Source organism: Onychostruthus taczanowskii, unplaced genomic scaffold (genome assembly GCF_017590055.1).
Source record: "Onychostruthus taczanowskii isolate IOZ18803 unplaced genomic scaffold, ASM1759005v1 scaffold79, whole genome shotgun sequence".
Lineage (NCBI taxonomy): Eukaryota > Metazoa > Chordata > Aves > Passeriformes > Passeridae > Onychostruthus > Onychostruthus taczanowskii.
The window spans coordinates 3,709,221-3,730,889 of record NW_024505782.1 but is presented as its reverse complement, the minus strand read 5'-3'; the positions used below and the strand labels follow the sequence as shown (position 1 = coordinate 3,730,889).

General features: G+C 58.7%; 1 protein-coding gene across 2 annotated transcripts in view; it reads right to left on the bottom strand.

Annotated features, from left to right (window-relative positions):
• The window catches only part of MAPK4 (mitogen-activated protein kinase 4), a 51,244-nt gene extending 34,538 nt beyond the window's left edge, over positions 1 to 16,706 (bottom strand). The window contains exon 1 of one of the 2 annotated variants that reach the window (XM_041423586.1): positions 16,521 to 16,706. The gene's annotated coding sequence lies outside the window, so the exon portion shown is untranslated. Of the gene's footprint in view, positions 1 to 14,558; positions 14,755 to 16,520 lie in introns of those variants that run through there. The other variant, XM_041423587.1, reaches the window with a different exon arrangement.
• Between the last annotated feature and the right edge of the window lie 4,963 nt (positions 16,707 to 21,669).

Genomic DNA, 21,669 nt, shown 5'->3' with positions numbered 1-21,669 from the left:
CCAGGTCAGCCCCAGTCCCTGTCCCTGGTCAGCCCCAGCCATGCCAGCTGCGGTTCCCATCCCGCACTTTTGATGACTGACAACACATTGATTTAAAACCAGCAGAATTATCTCCGTTACCAAAATAAAGCAGTTCCTGGAACGGATGACTCAGAAGCCTCTCCCCTCGCCATAAATCAGAGCAGAAACATGATACCTCATTGGGGCAAATCACTTTGCCCTTTTGGTTTGGCACCTACAGCCTTTTCTTCCAGAAAAAAAAGAGATTAGAAATCCACAATCTGAGCCGGCACTTTGTCAGAGAGCTGAGCCTTTCCTCCCCGGGACGCCACGGTCAGGGCTCTGCCTGTGTTATCACTGGAGGGGCTGGACGAAGATAAGCAAAAGCAGGATAGATATTAAAAAAATAACTTTTTGAAAAACATACAGAAACAGCCCTAGAGGGTTTTCTTACTGTCTCTGAGAAGCCTGTGTGAGGAATTTGCCCCAAAGGAGGTATGTGCAGCATGTGCCAGCAAGGCAGAGCCATGGCAGAGCAGCTCCTCCAACCCTCCATGGGCCCCAGAGATAGGTATCTCTGCAGAGAGAGCCCTGTCCTCTCCAAACGCTGCTCTGGGATCTCACAGAAGTGCCTGCACAGCCGGGCTGTGCCTCCCCTTTAATCCTTCTGCTTGCTGACAAATCTCACCAGCTGGCTCTGGGGCAGGACCGCTCGCAGATCTGCACGCTCAGCGTGGGCAAACAGCGAGGACGGGCTTTTTGGAGAGGGGAAAAAGCCCCATCTGTCTGCACAAACCCTCGGGAAAGGGTTCACCCTGGCTGCTCACACTGCTGTGCCCCACCAGGAACACCCCGTGCCCTCAGCTCTCCCAGGAGCTGCCCCAGGGCTCAGGGAAGCTGCAGCCTCGGGGAGCAGCTGACTGCGGAGACACCCACCCGTAGCCAGCCCTGTGGCCAGAGGGACACTCCATGGAGGCCAGGGGGCTGCAGGCCACTGCTGGGCAGCAGGGCCATGGAAAGGGACCTGGGCGTCCTGCTGTGGCCAGCTGGATCTGAGCCAGCAGCGTCCCTTGAGCCAGGGGGGACAGCCCTGTGCTGGGGACATCAGGGACACCAGCGAGGAGGGGCACGGTGCCACTGGGGCTGCCACAACGTGAGGAGGCTCTAAAGCTGTCAGAGTGTCCAAAGGAGGGACACAGGGATGGGGAAGGGTCTGGAGGGGCCACGTGAGGAGTGGCTGAGGGCACCTGGCCCATTCGGGTGGAGGACACTGAGGGGAGAGCTCACTGCAGTTACAGCTTCTCGTGAGGGCAACAGCAGGGGCAGACACTGATCTGCCAGAGGTGACAGGGACAGCACCCAGGGCACGGCTGGAGCTGTGCCAGGGAGGTCTAAGTTGGATATCAGGGAAAGGTTCTTCCCCAGAGGTGCTGGCACTGCCCAGGCTCCCCAGGGAATGGGCACAGCCCTGAGGCTGCCAGAGCTCCAGAGCCTTTGGACACCCTGCCAGGGATGCTCAGGGTGGGGTTGTTGGGGGGCTGTGCAGGGCAGGAGCTGGGCTGGGTGATCCTGGTGGGTCCCTTCCAGCTCAGGGTATTCTGTGATTTGATGACGATGGGACAAGACCACCGAGCAGAGCCAGAACCCAGCACAGCCAGCACCAAGCAGAGCGAGCACCAAGCACAGCAAGAACCAAGCAGAGCGAGCACCAAGCACAGCAAGAACCAAGCAGAGCGAGCACCCAGCACAGCCAGCAGCCCCATACCCCACGCTGCCCAGCCAAGGCTGCCCCGGCCTTGGGGAGATCAGCAGGACCCCCAGCAGAGTGCCCAGACCTAGTGGGGCACAGGAAGCACAGCAGGGCTTGGCCACCTGAGCCAGTCCTTGACCCAGCTCACAGGGGCTCACGGAGCCTCTCCTGGGATCTGCCCTCTCCCAGGGCGGGCTGGAGCCCCCTTCCCAGCCCAAACTGCCCTGCTGCTCCTCGCTCAGCCAGCTTTCTGTGTGCCACACATCCAGCCTCCCTGGTGAAGCTGGGCAGGTGCACCCAGCGCGGGGAGGCATCACTCAGCACCCCAAAATCCAACTTTTCCTTGGGCTGACTCCCTAGAGAGAGGGGCCGTCCCACACCTGCACACAGGCACAGCGGGAATCCCACACACATGTGGCAAAGCTCATCTACTCTGCTGTGAGAAACCATCTCTGCTGCTTTAATGCTGCCCAGTAATTTTGGGAGACCCTGCTGCACAGCCATGGGGTGCCAGCGGCCAGCAAAGCTGAGGGACAGGGGCAAAAACGCCCTAGCATCGTCACAAACAATGCAGGACATTTTTCCCTAGGGAATCAAAGCAAAAATATTGTAAGTCCTGCCCCTAAAACACACCGACAAAACCCAAAATGTGCTCCCAGCGACTTTTAGCCACCCACATAACTGACAGGGAACAAAAGGCTTCACTGGACCACTGCTAGAGCTTGCTGTCAGTATAATCACCTACCACTATAATGAGATTACATGGATTAGCTGCATTTTAAGGAAACATCAATGAGCTGGACAGCCTTTCTAGGCAGGTTCTTAGGGCTGCACAGGATAACACCGGAAAAACCAGGAGGCTATTTTTAGAAAGCATTTCCCCAAATAACCTGGGAGGGGGGGGATCACAAGGCAGCAGAGGTGTGTGAATGCGAGCAGGAGATGAATGGACGAACGCTGCAGAGGGAAACAGATCCACCCCTGGTCTCCCTTGGCTGAGCTGCACGAGAAATTAATGGAGCCAGACCCAGGCCTGCCTTCCTCCCGTGCTGAGCTGTGGGATGGGCTCAGGGGCTGCAGGGAAGCACAGTCCTGGTCAGTCCCTCCTCGCTGAGCCAGGGATACCGAGGAGGCCAGGCTGACCCGGGATAAACACGCTGCTGTTTGCGCCAGGTCCCCCCCGGGGCACCTGCGCTCCCACAGGGCTGACAAGCCCCAAGCCCTTTGTCTGCCTGCACACAGGGGAGCTCCCAGCAAAATGTCCCCAAAACCAGGAAAACGGCCCCAAAAACAAGTCTGGAATTAGTTTTCCCGGCCACCACGGCACCATCGCCTGGTGGGACCCGCGGCTCTGTCCCACGCGTTCACCTGGAGGAACAGGGCTGCTTTGCAGGCATCACATTCCCACCCAGGAAATCCCACACCCTCATACCAACCCTCACTTTCTCCCAGCAGCCCTCAGGATTTAAGAGGAACTCTCAGGCAATCTGGGTTTTTTTCCTTGCTTTTTGTTTTTGGAGCTTACTCCTACAAAATGGCCATCAACCATCCAAAACAAACCATGCACTTCATTTTCCAAAGCCCTTTACTCTTCCTTTCCAGGATGAATCCAGCCTGGAGCTGCAGCCTGGATATTTTGCTCCCCATGTTCCATCCAGCCATAACCCTGCACCTTCTCCCTCTCGTTGTGCCTCAGCCAGAGCTCGTGAATAAAACCCAATTAGGGATTAAACATCAGAGCACACAGCAAAGGGATGGCCCCTACCCCAGGCAGCTCACAGCCTGGGATCTTTAGCTCCCACCATGGTGAAGTGACAAAAATAACCCATTAAAAAGTCTCTTTAATTGCCTTGCCAGTGGTTTGCACAGATTCCAGCTAAAGCTGGAGGTAAAAATGAATTAAAAACCTTAAATAGAATATTCTCTTTCATTACTCCCACTTTTACTCTTAAATTTTAATGGGGACGTGGTGAGGGAGGAAGCACATCTGGCCAGTCCTCCAGCTCTCCTGCAACAAGGACCAGGCTGGGGTCTGCTGGGTTTGCTCCACCACGGGCTCCTGTGCAGGTCCCCAGGCTGTCCTGGACACCCAGGCTGCCCTGGGACAGACAGCCAGGCTGCGCTGGGACAGACAGCCAGGCTATCCTGGGAGACACCCAGGCTCTCCTGGGAGAGACACCCAGGCTGTCCTGGACACCCAGGCTGCTCTGGGACAGACAGCCAGGCTATCCTGGGACAGACAGCCAGGCTGCCCTGGGACAGACAGCCAGGCTGCCCTGGACAGACACCCAGGTTGTCCCGGGACAGACACCCAGGCTGCCCTGGGACAGACACCTAGGCTGCTCTGGACAGACAGCCAGGCTGCTCTGGACAGACACCCAGGCTGCCCTGGACAGACACCCAGGCTGCACTGGGACAGACACCCAGGCTGTCCTGGGACAGACACCCAGGCTGTCCTGGGACAGACACCCAGCTGCTGCACAGCTCAGGCAGCCCTCAAACTCACATTCCTCAGGCAAGCAGCCTTAACCAACACCACGAAATTTTGAGGCGACAGACAGCCAGGCTGCCCTGGGACAGACACCCAGGCTGCCCTGGAACAGACACCCAGGCTGCTCTGGGACAGACACCCAGGCTGTCCTGGACAGACACCCAGGATGCTCTGGACAGACAGCCAGGCTGTCCTGGGACAGACACCAGGCTGTCCTGGGACAGACAGCCAGGCTGCCCTGGGACAGACACCCAGGCTATCCTGGGACAGACACCCAGGCTGCCCTGGGACAGACACCCATGCTGTCCTGGACAGACACCCAGGCTGTCCTGGACAGACACCCAGGATGCTCTGGACAGACAGCCAGGCTGTCCTGGGACAGACACCAGGCTGTCCTGGGACAGACAGCCAGGCTGCCCTGGGACAGACACCCAGGCTATCCTGGGACAGACACCCAGGCTGCCCTGGGACAGACACCCATGCTGTCCTGGACAGACACCCAGGCTGTCCTGGACAGACACCCAGGCTGCTCTGGACAGACACCCAGGCTGTCCTGGGACAGACACCCAGGCTGTCCTGGGACAGACACCCAGGCTGCTCTGGACAGACAGCCAGGCTGTCCTGGGACAGACACCCAGGCTGCTGCCAGGCACAGCTCAGGCAGCCCTCAAGCTCACATTCCTCAAGACAGCCTTAACTAACACAACAAAATTTTTAGGGTGAACCCTGCTCCAGAGTCCCCCAGAGGCCTGGAAGTTCTGTCCCACGTGTGGTTTGTGCTCCTGAGCCACTGCCCAGGGCAGAATCCCAGAAGGTGAGGGGCTGATGTGCACGTCCCGAACACCAATAGCTGCATGGTGTGGAGCCAACCAAGGGGTTTTGGGAATAACAAACGAGGACTGTTGGTAAAAACACACCAGAGAAAGCCCAGGATGTGGCTGGAGTAGGGGCCATATGAGGCAGGGCAGCATTTCTGGGACAAACCTCCTGGCTGTGGCTCCTGCAGAAAAGCACAGCCCGGCCCGGCACAGAAACAGGGATGGGGCTGAGAAGGGCCAGGCACTGCAGGGGAAAACGAGCCCATCCAAGACCCCAGAGCCTCCAACCCATCTCCAGAAAGGTCTGAAAGAGCCACTGCGAACGAGAACTGACTTGCACAAAAAGTGGGAAACTTCTCCCCAGGGAGTGGAAGATTTCAGTGTGCCCCACAAAGCCCAGGGACCCAGGACATCCCACCAGCTGGATCAACACTGGAGCCAGGACTGGTGATCTCTCTTTTCTTCTCTCTCTCTCTTTTCTTCTTTAATCCATCTCTTTTTTTCCCTCCTCCCTTTCATCTTAGCCCTTCATCCAAACTCCTCTGCTGTGTGCTTACACTGGAGATCAAGCACTAACACACCAATTCCCATGCTGAGGGTGCAATCTACCAAAACTCTGCCAGCTTTTGTTGTTCCTTTCAGCCTGGCAGTCCTGGGTGCTCCCTCATCCCTCGGGGTGGGACATCACTCACAGCTCCTCGTGTCCAGGCTGGCCAAGGAGGAGAAGCGTTCCAGCACGTCCCTTTTGGTGAAGAGAAGGCTCAAGCAGGAGGTGGGCAGAGGTCTCGGAGCCCAAAGATCCCTCAGGGGGTCACAGCCAGCGCTGCCTGCCCGCTGCCAGCTGCACAGGGATCACCTGAGCCACTGTGACCCGGCTCCCCAGCCAGACTGGAGCCCAGAAGGGAGGAGGGAGCGGGGCAGCAGCTCACAGCACAGCCGGGAGCTTGCTGGTGGTTTTTGGGTGATCTGCTCTGCTCCCAAACCTGGTGGTTTAAATGCAGGCTTAGAGCAATGCAATCAAGCTGGGGCTCCAGACCCCACAGTGCCCAGCATTTATTTAGCTAAACATTGCTCTGAAACGCCCCTTCTGCTCTGCCCAGCACTGTGAAAGAGCCATCAGGATGGAGCAGTTTCACAGCTTTAATCCCTCCCTTCACATTTGGCTCCAGTGGGCAGCAGCAAGACCATTCTGCAGAAGGAACTGTGCCAAGGAAACCTGGCTGAGGGGTTTGGTTTCTAAGTCCCAGAGACACACTTTTTCCCCTTCCCTTTCAATCTCTGCTGCTCAAAAATTCTCCTGTTTCCGAAGCATTTTGCAGCTCTTACAGCACTTTGCTGGGATGAGGAAAAGCTGACACACATATCACGGCAGCAAAGATTATTTTTGCTGTCTGAGTAGTAGCAGGCACGTGAGATTTACTCAGATAAAGGAGGTCACAGTCGGAAATGAGCTTAGATTCCAGGCTGTGAGCCCAAACCGTTGGGAATTTGGGTCTCCAGGGGGCCAGGCACCGTGCAGCCCGATGTCACCTGTGCCAGTGTCACCCCACAGCCTCCGTGGGTCTGCAGGGCTGCCTGGCCCCTCAGCCTCACCGAGAAGGGTGAGATCAGCACAAGCACCAAGCCAGGCTGCTCCACAGGGAGCAATGAGCTTCCCAAACTTTGCTGTGCCGTTTTCCTCCCTGTCTGCTCAGCCACGACACTAATCCTGCCATGGATCTGCTGGAACACACGGCATTCCCATGTCCTGGAAAGATTCTGCAAGTGTTATTACAATCGGGGTTTCCTCCCAGCTGCTTCTCTTCTTCCACAACACACCCTGCGCTCGAAGCAGACAGCAATTAGCTATTTTTTTTTTAGGATTCAATTAGGATTTTTTCGAAGCAGACAGCAATTAGCTATTTTTTTTTTTTAGGATTCATTTAGGATTTTTCTTTTAACCTTAGGCCTGTCTTCAACAGAAGAGATTGGGGGGCACTCCTAATGACTCAAAGGGACAAAGACTCTAAATGCCTTTCTGGAGAGAGGACTTTTGGGAGCAGGTGTGGCCAGCGGGGATTTTGGGAGCAGGTGCAGCCAGCAGGGATTTTGAGAGCAGGTGTGGCCAGCAGGGATTTTGAGAGCAGGTGTGGCCAGCAGGGATTTTGGGAACCCATGTGGCCAGCAGGGATTTTGGGAGCAGGTGTGGCCAGCAGGGATTTTGGGAGCACATTTGGCCAGCAGGAATTTTGGGAGCTAACACAGCTGGACACACGCCTGGCCCCAGAGCTGCAGCATCCCTTTCAGCCCAACAGTGACTCCAGGAGCTACAAGATCCCTCTCCATCCCACAGGCATTCCTGCTTCCCAAGAGTTCCCTTCCTGGCTCCCCCAGGAGCAGCTCCCTGGCCACCATTCCTGGCTCCCAGCCCTCCTGAGCACGAGGATAGCCCTTGCCTGCTCACTGCCTCACTGAGAACACGTCATTATTTCTAATTTACAGCGTTTCTGCACCTGGCCGTGCTCAGCCTGGAGGTCGTGTGGAAGGGAACTAAGCCTGGCCTGCTCTTGGCAAGCTCTGGAGAAAGCCTTTCTCAAGTTGATACAACCTCACATTGAAACAAAAAATAAAACAAACGAACAAAAAGCTATGGAGAAAGGAGAATTCCCAGAGAGCAAAAGAACTGCAGCTCTTAAATTATCTGAAATAGTCTCCTGGGTACAGGTGCCTGAACACAGGCCAGATCCACTGCTTGTAAGAGAAACACAAACCAGTGACAGAATTCCAGAATGGCTTAGGGTGGAAGAGACCTCAAAGCTCATCCAGTGCCACCCCCTGCCATGGGCAGGGACACCTCCCATGTCCCAGGAGCCACCCCACCCCATCCAGCCTGGCCTTGGGCACTGCCAGGGATCCAGGGGCAGCCACAGCTGCTCTGGGCACCCTGGGCCAGGGCCTGCCCACCCTGCCAGCCAGCAATTCCTGCCCAAGATCCCAAAATCTGTGCCTGCCCTGTGGCAGTGGCAGCCATTGCCTGTGTGCTGTCCCTGCAGGCCTTGTCCCCAGTCCCTGTGCAGCTCTCCTGGAGCCCCTGGAGGCCCTGGCAGGGGCTCTGAGGTGTCCCTGGAGCCTTCTCTTGTGCAGGGGAACAGCCCCAGCTCTCCCAGCCATCCTCTGACCAGGATTCCCCCTGGTTCAGGCCTGAGGAGCTCCAGCAGATCCATGACCTGCTGAATTTCCCTGGCCCAGGGGCCTGGTCCCACGAGCACAGCTCTGACCCCCAGAGGGTGCAGCCCCTTCCTCACCCGCCCATCCCAGCACCACTCCTGGGATGCAGGGTGGGAATTACAGCCACAGCCACCTGGAACAAAACCAGGAGCAAACCAACCTTACTGGGCACCCCTGGGGAGTGCGGAGAGGAGCCCAGCACCGAACCCAGCCCAAGGCCTCACGCTGCAATCCTGACAGAAACGCACAGATAACTGCCTTTTTTTCCCTCGTCCCATTCTCCTTGATCTCATTTTAATTGGAAGCGGTCCCAGATGGATCCGATCCCGAGAAGCCCAGCACCTACCCGCTGTCCTTGAAGTCATTGTAAGCCAGGACCTATTTCCACCCCGGCATTTCCAGCCCTGCCCCGTCGCAGAGGGTTTAATTTGCCTTTAGCCAAAGGCGCTCTGCGATGTTCAGAACTTCCCGTGTCCCACAGCGCTGGGCAGGGCACTCGATGGAGCACAGAGCCCGGACAGGGGGGTTTCCAGCCTGCCTGCAAACCCAGCCCTGCCTCCAGAGCTGCCGGAGCACCCCGTTCCTGGGGCTGGGAACACCCCCGGCTCCTGCCAGGGGGATGGATCAGAGAGCCAGAGGTGGGCAAGGGGAGCAGCCTTGCTTCCCAAGGCTCAGCCTCCCTGCTCATCGCCGCATTCCCCATCTCACTCATTCCACAGAGGAACAAGCCTCGCTGGGGGCTGGAGATGGCCTGCAGGGCTTCCTCTGGGGAGGGATTTCAGAAGGGCTTAGGAAGCCTCCAGCTGGGAGCAGCCTGCACTCCAAACCATGAAATTTGATTGGCCTTTTATCTTGGTTTACATAGCTAATTGTTGCAGGTGTATCAGTTGCCATGAAATTAATCCTGTTGTAAAATCAGGTGTAGCCAAGAATTAAATTGTGCAAACAACCCAGACAGCTGGGACAGATGGACACCAGCAGCACTCAGCTGGGGAGGACTGTCTGCTGTTCCCTGAATTCAGAGGGGCTGTAACGGGACACTGAGGCACGGCCAAAGCGCTTCCTGGGAGACCACAGGGACCCGAGCCAGGCTCGGGGCAGCAGGAGGGGGATGTTCACCCAGCAGGGCAGGGGAGGCTCGGGGCTCACAGGGGCAGCAGGAGGGGGGTGTCCACCCGGCAGGGCCGGGGAGGCTCGGGGCTCACAGGGGCAGCAGGAGGGGGGTGTCCACCCGGCAGGGCCGGGGAGGCTCGGGGCTCACAGGGGCAGCAGGAGGGGGGTGTCCACCCGGCAGGGCCGGGGAGGCTCGGGGCTCACAGGGGCAGTGTGAGGGGGGTGCTCACCCTGCAGGGCAGGGCAGGGCAGGGGATGCTCGGGGCTCACAGGGGCAGTGTGAGGGGGATGTTCACCCAGCAGGGCAGGGGAGGCTCGGGGCTCACAAGAGCAGCAGGAGAGGGATGTTCACCCTGCAGGGCAGGGGAGGCTCGGGGCTCACAGGGGCAGTGTGAGGGGGGTGTTCACCCTGCAGGGCAGGGGAGGCTCGGGGCTCACAGGGGCAGTAGGAGGGGGATGTTCACCCTGCAGGGCAGGGGAGGCTCGGGGCTCACAGGGGCAGTGTGAGGGGGGTGTTCACCCTGCAGGGCAGGGGAGGCTCGGGGCTCACAGGGGCAGCAGGAGGGGGATGTTCACCCTGCAGGGCAGGGCAGGACAGGCTCGGGGCTCACAGGGGCAGCAGGAGGGGGATGTTCACCCTGCAGGGCAGGGCAGGACAGGCTCGGGGCTCACAGGGGCAGCAGGAGGGGGATGTTCACCCAGCAGGGCAGGGGAGGCTCGGGGCTCACAGGGGCAGTGTGAGGGGGATGTTCACCCGGCAGGGCAGGGGAGGCTAGGGGCTCAGGACACAGGGGCAGTGTGAGGATGGCCGGTCCCCCGGGAGGGGACAGCCCTGCCCCGGGGAGCGCCGGGGGCACACAGCTCCGCAGACCTCCGTGCGCAGCCCCTGCTCCTTCCCTGCCTGCCGGGAACGCCCCGAGGAGCCGGGAAGAGCCGGCGGCTCCGGGCTGCGGCAGCGGCGTGGGCTGGCCGGCTTCCTACGGAGACGAGCGCTGTGTGTAATATAGAAACCGAGCTGCCTGTTCCAAGCACAACCACGCCGGCTGCTTTTTAAAGACAGGCTCGGCTCGGGTGGAAAGCGCTGCAGGAACGAGCGGCGTTAATTCCCCCCGCAGCCTCCCAGCCACGGGGAGCTTTCAGTGGGGAGATTTGGGAGCTGGTCCCGCTCCTGATCCAGCCCAGGGGACAGGGAGTGACGGCAAGGTCACCCTGGCACCTTTCCGCCGGGCTGAAATCGGCTCCTGTAAATCCTGACGGGCAATCCTGCCTGGAAAGCCCTGGAAGCAGCTCAGTGTTTAATCTCAGCTGGGCAGGGGCAGCACCCGGTGTCCTCCCGGAGCCCAGCCCGGGCTGCACCTGGCCGGGTCTGAGGGGTCACCTGGGACAGCAGCAGGAGGACATCGAGGCACAAATGAAGAGTTCAGAGTGCCAAAATAATTCTACCACGTGGCGTACGTGATTTCCCTCCCCAGCGGTGTCACACAGCCAAACACCCCAAGCACCGAATGTCACTCCTCTACCTGCACAGGGACATCTTGCCACCATCCATCACATCCCCACACCCAGGGGGGGCAAATAAAAATGCCACCATGCAAACAACTGGTGAGTGACTGCTACCAGACCCAGGGAGCTCACAAATCTTTGGGATGAGAAGCCGCTGCTGGCATAAGGAACGGGTCACGTTCCAGCATTAATTGTCCATGGAGTGGCAGCAGGTCTGCGTGACAGGGACGAGGCCAAAATGAACTGCCATGTCTAATGCAAGTCTTCTTCTATTATAGTTTCTTTCTGCTTCTCTGCTGCTCACAGGAACGGCGAGCCCAAAATAACGGCAGCAGCGTATGACTTTAAAAGGGCAAATTTTAAGAAGCCCAGAGCAGTCGCTGGCATCAGTGAAAGCAAGGAACCCGCTTAAAGCTTCTACCAAAGACCCCAGAAGTCACAAACCTGGAAAAGCAACAGGATTTAAATAATGAGAAAGCCATTCTGGCAAAAATGAGACGTGGGAAATGCATGGGAACGTGATCTTTCTAGGCACAGGAAAGGAGAGAGAAACGGCGCTGGAAAAGAAATGTCCAGTGTCGGTGACTGATGGGGACCTCTAAAGGAATCCATTAAATCCGTACAGCTAACAGAATTAATTGAAAAATAAGGCACTTTTAAAGCATGCCAGGAATAGAGAATTAGAAATCTGCCAGATTCACTGTTAGGTACCATCAGTAAAACTGATGAAACAGTTGCCAAAGAGGATGAGAGGAGCCCTCGGACCAACCACCATGTGCACCCCAGTGTGCCAAAGCAGGGCTTGTCCCACCAAACCCCCGTGCAACCTGCTCTAAAACTCCTTCACCACCCCTTAAGGCCCCTTGGCGACAGAAATTTCAGTGCTGCCAGACATCTGCCAAAATAAAGCATTTCCAGACCAACTGGTGGAACTCAGGAACTTTGAGTATTTGGGAAAAAGGCAGGAGAGCAGCAGGCAACCCGGGGTCAGCTCCAGCTAGAGCAGCAGGACAGAAATTTCAGGTAAATACACGAACTGGAGACTAAAAATACAATTCCAATCAGCCAGCTGAGTTTCCTGGAATTAGATCTATTTAGGAGACTTATTATCTATCTAAAGACACCGCTGTTGCCTCGACACAATGTTTGCCCACATTTCTGCAGAGCAAGGAATACCGAGGGTGGATCTCACAGCAGGTGTGACCAACTCCTCACGCATCAGGTGTGGCTGAGACAGCCCCGGTGTGGCTGCTGCCCGTGCAGAAACAGCATCCAAGCACCTTCCTCGGGGGTTGCTGTCACTGCCCAGCCCCATCCCTGACTCCTTCCCTGGATTACATTAAATCCCTAACACGAAAAGCCGCAGTAACTCACGGATGGTTGGTCGGTGGCCCAGATCGCCTCAGAGAGGCCACAGTCCGGGTTTGTGATGCCGGGAGATGCTCGGGGCCAGGACAGAGACCTCTGCCAGGGCCCGGGAAGGTTTGGGATGAGCACGGAGCATCTCCCGCCTACGGCAGCAGCACAGAGCGGGAGCGATGTCCCTGAGGGGGCAGCGGGAACACGTCGGTAAGGAGGAAAAAAGCGAGCTGACACCCGTGGCTGCACCCAGACGGGCACCTGGGCAACACGGCCGCAGCAGCCACGTCCCGAGGGTGCCACAAAAACCAGGCGGGGAGCAGCAGGAGCCCCGCGGTGAGAGGGGACAGCACCCTGGAGGTGACCCCGCCACTGAGCGACGAGCGACCTCCGAGACAAGGACACGGCAACATCCCCCCCCCCCGCAAGTCAAAACTAGATAAGTTCAACCTTGAAATGAGATAGCATCTCTCCAGAGTGAGAGCAATTAAATGTTGGCACACGGTAGGGAGGAAGGGGGTGGAGGGTGGGGGGGGACTCGCCGTTGCTCAGAGCCATTAACACAAAAATTAACAGGCTGCTTGTTTAACCCGGGCTTCTGCGCCGGCAAGGAGGATGAGCTGCAAATGCTTCCCTGCAGTTGCATTTCTGCAACACCTCCCACCTGGGGGGGGTGGAAAGTTTCAGAAGCATTTTCTGTGCTTGGGAAGAGTCCTGAGTGGTAGGAGAGCAGCAGGGTCATGCTAAAAAAAGCAAAGATCAAGGCGAAAAGTCTGAAAACCAAGGTTTGCAAGCACCGGGTGAGATTCATCTCGCTTAAATTTAGCCCTCTCAGAGCTCAGCTATCCAGATCAGAACCAGCACCCTGAAAGGCGTTTGCCTGGCCTGCATATGAGGCTTTCCGAAGAGGGAAACAAGCCTCACTTGGAGGCGCCTGTCCCCTCTGTTTGGTGGGGGACAGCTCGGAACAGACCCTTTTAGGGCCCTGAGCAAGGGCAAACAAACAGCATCCCCTAAAGCAGCTCCAGCTGCAAGCGAGTTGGCTCACACAGGCTGCAGATCTGAGGGGTAATTCGAGCTGGCTCACACAGGCTGCAGATCTGAGGGGTAATTCCAGCCCAGAATGCCCGTTCTGGAGATTTTGCCTGGCAGCCCAGCACCCAGGGGGCAGGAGCAGGGTGAGGAGCTATCCCAGCTCCTTCACGACTCTGTCCTAGGCGTACAGAAGGGACAAACACGACCTTCTGCATGGAGGACTCCAGGTTGGTTGAGATGTTCCCAGATCAATGCCATTCCCTCCAAACACGGGTCATCTGATTGGGGTTTCAGGTTTTATCAGTCCCTACTAACAGGCTGTGCTCAGCTGCAGGAGGGAAAGGACTGAGATGAACCACAGACTGGCTTAGGTCGGAAAAGCCCTCCAAGATCACCAACCATTAACCCTAAACTGATAAACCCACCCCTGATTCTTATCCCTAAGAGAGCCCGACTCCGCTCTGCTCCAAGGCCAGGGCAGGGCACGCACTGATGGCTCTCCCAAGCACAAAGGCATGGGTGGAACAGGGATTATCGTGTCCCTTTGCTCCCTCCTCTTTTGCAGGGATGGGGAATGCTGAAGCTCACCTGCTGGCTGTGAGATTTATCCTCAGAAGTCCAGCTCTGGCCCTTATTCCTGCAATACCCTCCTTACAGCCCTTGCTTTCCCTGCAATCCTCCACGGGGCTTGTCACCTTCCACCTGACGGACACCTGTCCAGCCTCTGCAAGGTCAGTGCACTGCAGCTCTGAGCTGCCACCCCAACCACATCCAAGGGGCTCAAAAAGATGTCCCTATCCCCAGGCCTCGTTCTGCAGGAGGCTGGGATCCTGCTCAGACCGGGAGAGGGGAAAAGCACTCTGGTTTGCTGGGAAGTTCCCAGCGCCAGATAGGATTAGTCGTGTCTAATTAACTGTGAGGAGCCAGCAAAACACAGCTGACTGCAGAGACGAGACCCCCTCCCTCGGCAGCAGCCAAGCTCTGTGTGTCCACTACCCAGGACAAGAGAATCCCTGGACACTGCACATCCCCTCCTGGGGCCACCATGTCCCCAGGCACACAGCCCGGGCAGGCAGAGGCACCCCAGCTCCTCTGACACCCAGCAAAGGCTGAGTTCTGGATGCACACCTCCGCCTGGGGACCCTCTCCCCCACCCAGCCCCACACCTCGGGGTGGAGGGGCAGCCCAGCAGAGCCACTGCCACGCCAGGGTCAGGTTTGCCTCCCCCTTCCTGGTCCTCACACCACAGCAGCCCGGGATGGATCTCCCCAGCCAAACTCACCTTCCCCACACGCCAGGCATGTCCGATGCCATTAAAGCCCGATGCCACCTCCCCCGAGGGTCTGGCTCAGGTGAGAGGAAATAAACCTGACCGAGGGCAGATGCAGCCTGCCTTGGAGCAGGGCAGAGGAGAGAAGAAATTTCTCTCTCTGGGCACAGGGAAGGGCTCCAGGTACCCACCAGGCACTGGGTTTGCCTGTGTGAACCCATGAGTCTGCACGGAGGGACACAGATGGCACAAGTGGCACACACAGCACGTGCACAGCCATGGGGCACGAGTGGGGACACAGGAAGCACAGAGCCATGGGGCACGAGTGGGGACACAGGAAGCACAGAGCCATGGGGCACGAGTGGGGACACAGGAAGCACAGAGCCATGGGGCACGAGTGGGGACACAGGAAGCACAGAGCCATGGGGCACGAGTGGGGACACAGGAAGCACAGAGCCATGGGGCACGAGTGGGGACACAGGAAGCACAGAGCCATGGGGCACGAGTGGGGACACAGGAAGCACAGAGCCATGGGGCACGAGTGGGGACACAGGAAGCACAGAGCCATGGGGCACGAGTGGGGACACAGGAAGCACAGAGCCATGGGGCACGAGTGGGGACACAGGAAGCACAGAGCCATGGGGCACGAGTGGGGACACAGGAAGCACAGAGCCATGGGGCACGAGTGGGGACACAGGAAGCACAGAGCCATGGGGCACGAGTGGGGACACAGGAAGCACAGAGCCATGGGGCACGAGTGGGGACACAGGAAGCACAGAGCCATGGGGCACGAGTGGGGACACAGGAAGCACAGAGCCATGGGGCACGAGTGGGGACACAGGAAGCACAGAGCCATGGGGCACGAGTGGGGACACAGGAAGCACAGAGCCATGGGGCACGAGTGGGGACACAGGAAGCACAGAGCCATGGGGCACGAGTGGGGACACAGGAAGCACAGAGCCATGGGGCACGAGTGGGGACACAGGAAGCACAGAGCCATGGGGCACGAGTGGGGACACAGGAAGCACAGAGCCATGGGGCACGAGTGGGGACACAGGAAGCACAGAGCCATGGGGCACGAGTGGGGACACAGGAAGCACAGAGCCATGGGGCACGAGTGGGGACACAGGAAGCACAGAGCCATGGGGCACGAGTGGGGACACAGGAAGCACAGAGCCATGGGGCACGAGTGGGGACACAGGAAGCACAGAGCCATGGGGCACGAGTGGGGACACAGGAAGCACAGAGCCATGGGGCACGAGTGGGGACACAGGAAGCACAGAGCCATGGGGCACGAGTGGGGACACAGGAAGCACAGAGCCATGGGGCACGAGTGGGGACACAGGAAGCACAGAGCCATGGGGCACGAGTGGGGACACAGGAAGCACAGAGCCATGGGGCACGAGTGGGGACACAGGAAGCACAGAGCCATGGGGCACGAGTGGGGACACAGGAAGCACAGAGCCATGGGGCACGAGTGGGGACACAGGACCAGCACGGCCATGGGGCACCTGTGGGACACACAGGGGACATGTGGGCACACGGGGGGGGTACAGCCCATCACGGCACCTCTGGATAGATGGATACAGCTCATGGAGACACCCCGGGGCACGTCCGGACTCGCAGGGCGGGTACAGACCCACAGGGACCATGGGCACACACGGCACACGTGGGCTCGCCGGGCACGTACGGACACCCAGGGACCGTGTGGGCAAACGGGGCACGTACAGACACACACCGCCCGGACAGACAGACAGACAGACAGGGTACACACACAAGCACACACCGCCCGGACAGACAGACAGGGCACACACAGGCTGGACACACATACAGAGCATACACAGGCATACACCGCCCGGACAGACAGACAGACAGGGCACACACAGACACTCGGGCACGGACAGACCCGCGGCGCACGGACACACGGACAGGGCACGGCTCCCGACGAAGCCCCCGGGGCACACAAAGACGCACCGAGCCCGCGTGGAACGGCGGAGAAGCAACGCCGGCGTCCCCGCTCGCCGCCGCTCCCTCGGGGCTGAACCCCTCCGTTCCGGCCGGGGGCTCCGCGGCACGGGAAGGACGAGGCGACACCGGCGCCGCTGCCGGGGGTCGCCGCCGCGGGCGGTCCCGCTCCGGGCACGGCCGCGCCCCCCCCCCCAGCCCCGGGAGGCACCGCCGGGGCTCCGGGCATCCCTCGCATCCCCGCGGAAAGACGCCGGAGGGGTCGGAGCCCCCCGCGCCATCCGCGGGAGGAGCCGCCCGGGGGTACCCTCCTCGCTCGCCATCCCCGGGAAAAGCCGCCCCCGGCAGCGGGTCCCCCCAACCCGTTCCCGGGAGGGACCTCCCGGGGGTCCGGTCAGCCCTCGCCAGTCTCAGGGAAAGCCGCACGGAGGGGTGCGAACCCCTCTCGCCATCCCCGGGAGGAACCGCCAAGGGGTCCGTCCAGTCATCCCTCGCCATTCCCGGGGAAAGCCGCCCCAGGGGTCGGGACCCCCCGCTCCCCCCTCGCCATTCCCGGGGAAAGCCGCCCCAGGGGTCGGGACCCCCCGCTCCCCCCTCGCCATTCCCCGGGAAAGCCGCCCCAGGGGTCCGGACCCCCCTCGCCATTCCCGGGGCGGGGGAGGCATGGAGAGGTCCGGTCCCCCTCGCCATCCCCGGGAGGAGCCCGGTGAGCCCGGTCATCCCTCGCCACTCCCGGGAGGAGCCGCCCAGGGGATCCGCTCCCCGCTCCCTGGATCTGGTTCTCTCATTCTGCCCCAGCCCCTGCGAGGAGCCGAGGGAGGGGGATCCCGCCTGGTCCCCACCTCGGGGCACCCCTCGCAGCGGAGGGTGTTGAGCAGCCAGACCCTCCTGGCTGGGCTTTCTGCCCTTTCGCCTGCCCGATCAGTTTTAACCTGCGGGTTTGCGGGTCTGCTGCGAGCCATCCTCCCGTGGCACCGTTCTGGGCCCGCTTTGGCCCCCGGGGCTTGGCAGCCTCCTCGTGTCCCCGCTCCGGAGGCGTTCCCAGCAGATGGATCACAGGTGAGGCAGCTGGCTCTTCCCACCCGCGGGTGCCTTCACCCACTGAGCAGCCTCAAAGGAAAAAAAAATCACCGTATGCTGTATTTACTGTGTGAAAGAGCAATTAAAGGAAGCTGCTTCAACAGTCTAAGTGGAGGAAGCGCGATAGCTCAATAGTTATTGATCCCTCCAGACAGGCATGCTGCTTTGTTGGAGCTGAAGGAACCCTGCCTGATGCGAGGGAAGTGGTGAGAAAAAATAAAAAATGATCCCGTAAATTAAAACTCCCAGGGAATTACATGGGAGGAAACGAAGGTGTATAAGCAATTTCTGGTGGCATAGTAATCTGTAGCTCTACTGTTTTGCTGTCTAGGATTAAAATGGATGTTCCCATCTGGTTACCCTGTGAGCAGGAAGGTATTTAATAGAAGCTTGTGCCTGTGGAAGGATGGAAACAGCGAGCAGAAAGAGGAATAGGAGCATGAGCAGTTATTGTTAAAACCTCCCAGGGAAACTGCGCCCGCGTGCTCTCTGTGCAGTGTGGGGGTTTTCCCCACGGCTGTTTGTCCCCAGGTGACAAACAGGCAGCCAGGGACACTTGAGGCATCCTGGGCAAAGCCGACACACGGGGCAGTTTGGGCGAGGGCGTTCTCAGACGGGGCCGATGTGTGGCAGCGTGCTCCCAGGTGTCACTGCAGCCAAGCGCACGGTGACACGCCCGGCTCCTGGTGTGGCCCTCAGCACAGGAGCTCCAGCCCTGGAATGGCCAGCAAAGAGGAAACAGAGCAGAGGTGTCCGTGCCAGCCTCAGGCACCCGCCCTGCCCGGGAATGAGGCAGGATCTGCCTCTCCACAGCTCCAGCCCCTCGGTGGTGGCATGTCCACAGGCTGGTCTCTTCGGACACCTGGGCCACTGAGTTGTGGGGCCAGGCCAGAGGAGGACACTGAGATGATCAGGGAGCTGGAGCTCCCCTGCCATGAGGAAAGGCTGAGACAGTCGGGAGTGCTCAGCCTGGAGAGGAGAAGATTTGGGGTGACCTAATTGTGGCCCTGCAGGACCTGAACGGGCTGGCAAGGAAGATGGAGAGAGACCATTTACAAGGGATGGAGTGACAGGACAAGGGGAATGGGATCAAAAAAGGGCAGGGTTGGATGGGATATTGGGAAGGAATTCCTGTCTGTGAGGATGGTGAGGCCCTAGCACAGGGTGCTCAGATCCAGTCCCTGGATCCCTGGGAGTGTCCAAGGCCAAGCTGGATGGAGCAGCCTGGGACAGTGGAAGGTGTCCCTGCCCATGACAAGGGCTGGAAGCAGATGGTTTTCAAGGTGCATTCCCTCTTGCACTTAGCAGTAATAACAGTGAAACACATGAATATTTTTCTTTTCGGGGGCAGGCATTGGTTTGGTCGGTAGGAGCTTGCTTTGTGTGAAGAGATGGAATATTTGGGTGCTTGTCACCCAAAAGCGCTGCAGGAAACCAGGGCAGCACCTCGCAGGACCTTGGCGACAGCAAACCCTGGCAGTGCCCCGGGCTCTCACACCGCCCTGGCAACAGCGAGGCTTGGCAGGGTCAGCGCCCGGCACAAAGGGGCTCTGTGCGGAGCGGGATTAACCCTCATCCCCGCCGAGCATCCTCCCGCGGGCTCCCCGGTGTGCCCGGGCGCTCTCAGGGAGGCAGGAGCCGCTGCTCCCGGCCCGCCGTGTTTTCCAGGCGGGATGGAGACCGCCAGAGCGCGGTAAACAACTTAATTAAACACGGCGGAGCCTGACGAGATAATCACGGCCCCTGACTAGATAATCTGTGCGGCATCCTCAAGCGCGAGGGGTCGTGTCTCTTTTCGAGCAGGGGAAGGAAGCTCTCAAAAAGCTGCCGGAGTGTTTACATCGATTTCCTGGAGATTGGCGAGGAGGGACCTGGCGCGCTCCATCAAAGCGGGCAGCGTCCCGGTGCCCGGGATGCGTCTCGGTGGCAGAGCCGCCACCATCTCTTCTTCTCACCCCGGCGCTGTGGTTTTTAGTCCAGGCTCTCTCTCTCTCTCTCCGCGGTGTGAGACAGCCACGAGCACAGGTAAGGCGTGGCTTTAGTCCTGCCTTGCCCGGCGTGGGCTGTCGGAGGCTGCCGTCAGGGAGAGGGGGCTTGTCTCCGCTATTTCCATTTCCAGCACTTATTGCCGCGGACAGAGGGAGCATTTTCGTCACCCAGCCGCAGCCCGTGCAGCCTGAGATTCACCCCTCTCACAGGCGGAGAAGCCACAAGGCACGGGGGGGATGCTCAGGCTGCTCTGGGGGGTTTGTGCCCTGCCCAGGGCTGGATTTCACCCTGCTCGTGTAAAAAGGCTCACTGCAGAATTATCTTTAATATCCCTCTGTCTCCCATCACGGGATGCATTCAGCCTCCTTCAGGGGTTAAATCGCTGGCTGCTAAAATAAAAGCGACTCGAGTGTCTCATCAGGAGCAAGTTTCAGACATGCCCTGCCAGAGCCGGGCGTGCTGACCCCGCTGAAGTGACACCAGGCAGGCTGGCACTGTCGCTTCCCGCGGGGCGCGGCACGCTCGGCACATCCCCCGCGGCACCACCTTTTCCAGACGCATCCCTGGCGCTCCACCAGCCCTTGGAACACCGCGCAGAGCTGGTCCGACCTGCACCAGCACACCCTGGGATGAATCTTCATAGGCCCAGACATGACAGGCAGAGAGCAAAGGCTCTTTTTGGGTGGTTTTTTTTTTTTTTTTTTTTTTTTTTTTTTTTTTTTTTTTTTTTTTTTCCATAACAAATACCTTAAAATGAAGTACTGATGTAAAACTGGCCGCATTTCCCGAGGTGCTAAAGCCTGTCTGCTGGGCAGCATCTCAGTGCCCTTGGGGAAAAAACACGTTAAAAATCGACACTGAGTGGGCTCCTTCTCTCTGCGTGGATGGGGAATCCTCAGGAATTGCTCTCCTCGTATCAGTTTCCTCACAGATTTCTCCAGCAGAGTGTTGACCATCTCCGAGCATGGAAATCCTACGGCAGGGTAGGGGGAAGGGGATGTAAGAGCCAGGATTTGTGTGTGAGGCAGCTAAAAAAGCAAACAGTGTTTCTGGCCTCGGCAGCCTCCTCTGCCAGCTGCAGGCTGCCTACCCCACATCCACACACTGCTCACTAAATTTTAGCTTCCCTCAGCACTTCGAGCTCGCAGCCCAATTCTGTTCTGTCAGCTGTATTATTAATCAGCAGGCTGCAAATTATGTTGCTGTAACCCACGTACTTTTTATATTTTAAATTGAAAATGAAATAAATTGGTGCATAGTAAACAAATCCCAGCTTTCTGGGAGCAGCAGGCGGCTGAGCAAGGGGAGCTGTGGGGAATCTGGGGCCAGGATAGATGGGAGCCCATGGAGAACCAGCCCATAAAGGCTGGAAAGGCATGGTGGGGCTGGAGCGTGTCCAGGGCAGGGAACGGGGCTGGGAAGGGGCTGGAGCCCCAGGAGGGGCTGAGGGAGCTGGGAAGGGGCTGAGCCTGGAGAAAAGGAGGCTCAGGGGGGACCTTGTGGCTCTGCACAGCTCCTGACAGGAGGGGACAGCCGGGGGGGTCGGGCTGTGCTCCCAGGAACAGGGACAGGAGGAGAGGGAATGGCCTCAGGCTGGGCCAGGGCAGGTTTAGATTAAATATTGGGAGGAATTCCTTAGTGGAAAGGGCTGTCCAGCCCTGGCACAGCTGTCCATGGCAGTGGTGGAGTGCCCATCCCTGGAGGGGTTTAAAAGCAGTGTAGAGGTGGCACTTGGGGACAGGGGTCAGTGGTGGCCTTGGCAGTGCTGGGGATGGTTGGACCCCGTGGTCTTGGAGGGCTTTTCCAACCTAAAGGATTCTGTGATCCTTTGATTTCTTCCCAGCTGCCACACAGAGAGCTGGTACAGCGCTTGCCTGAGTCACTGCCTCAGCCTCAAACTGCTCTGGCTGAACAGCTCTCTAAACAGGGAAAAAAGGACAATATGAAACATTTAAAAAGCTCTTTTGACTTCCTAACCTTCCGTGCAGAAAAAGGACGCACAGGAATACCGAAGGAGAGGCTGATTGATGGCGGGACCAGAGCGAGCCTCCCGTGCCCACGTTTCATATTCAAGCCCTCATAAAGGTCA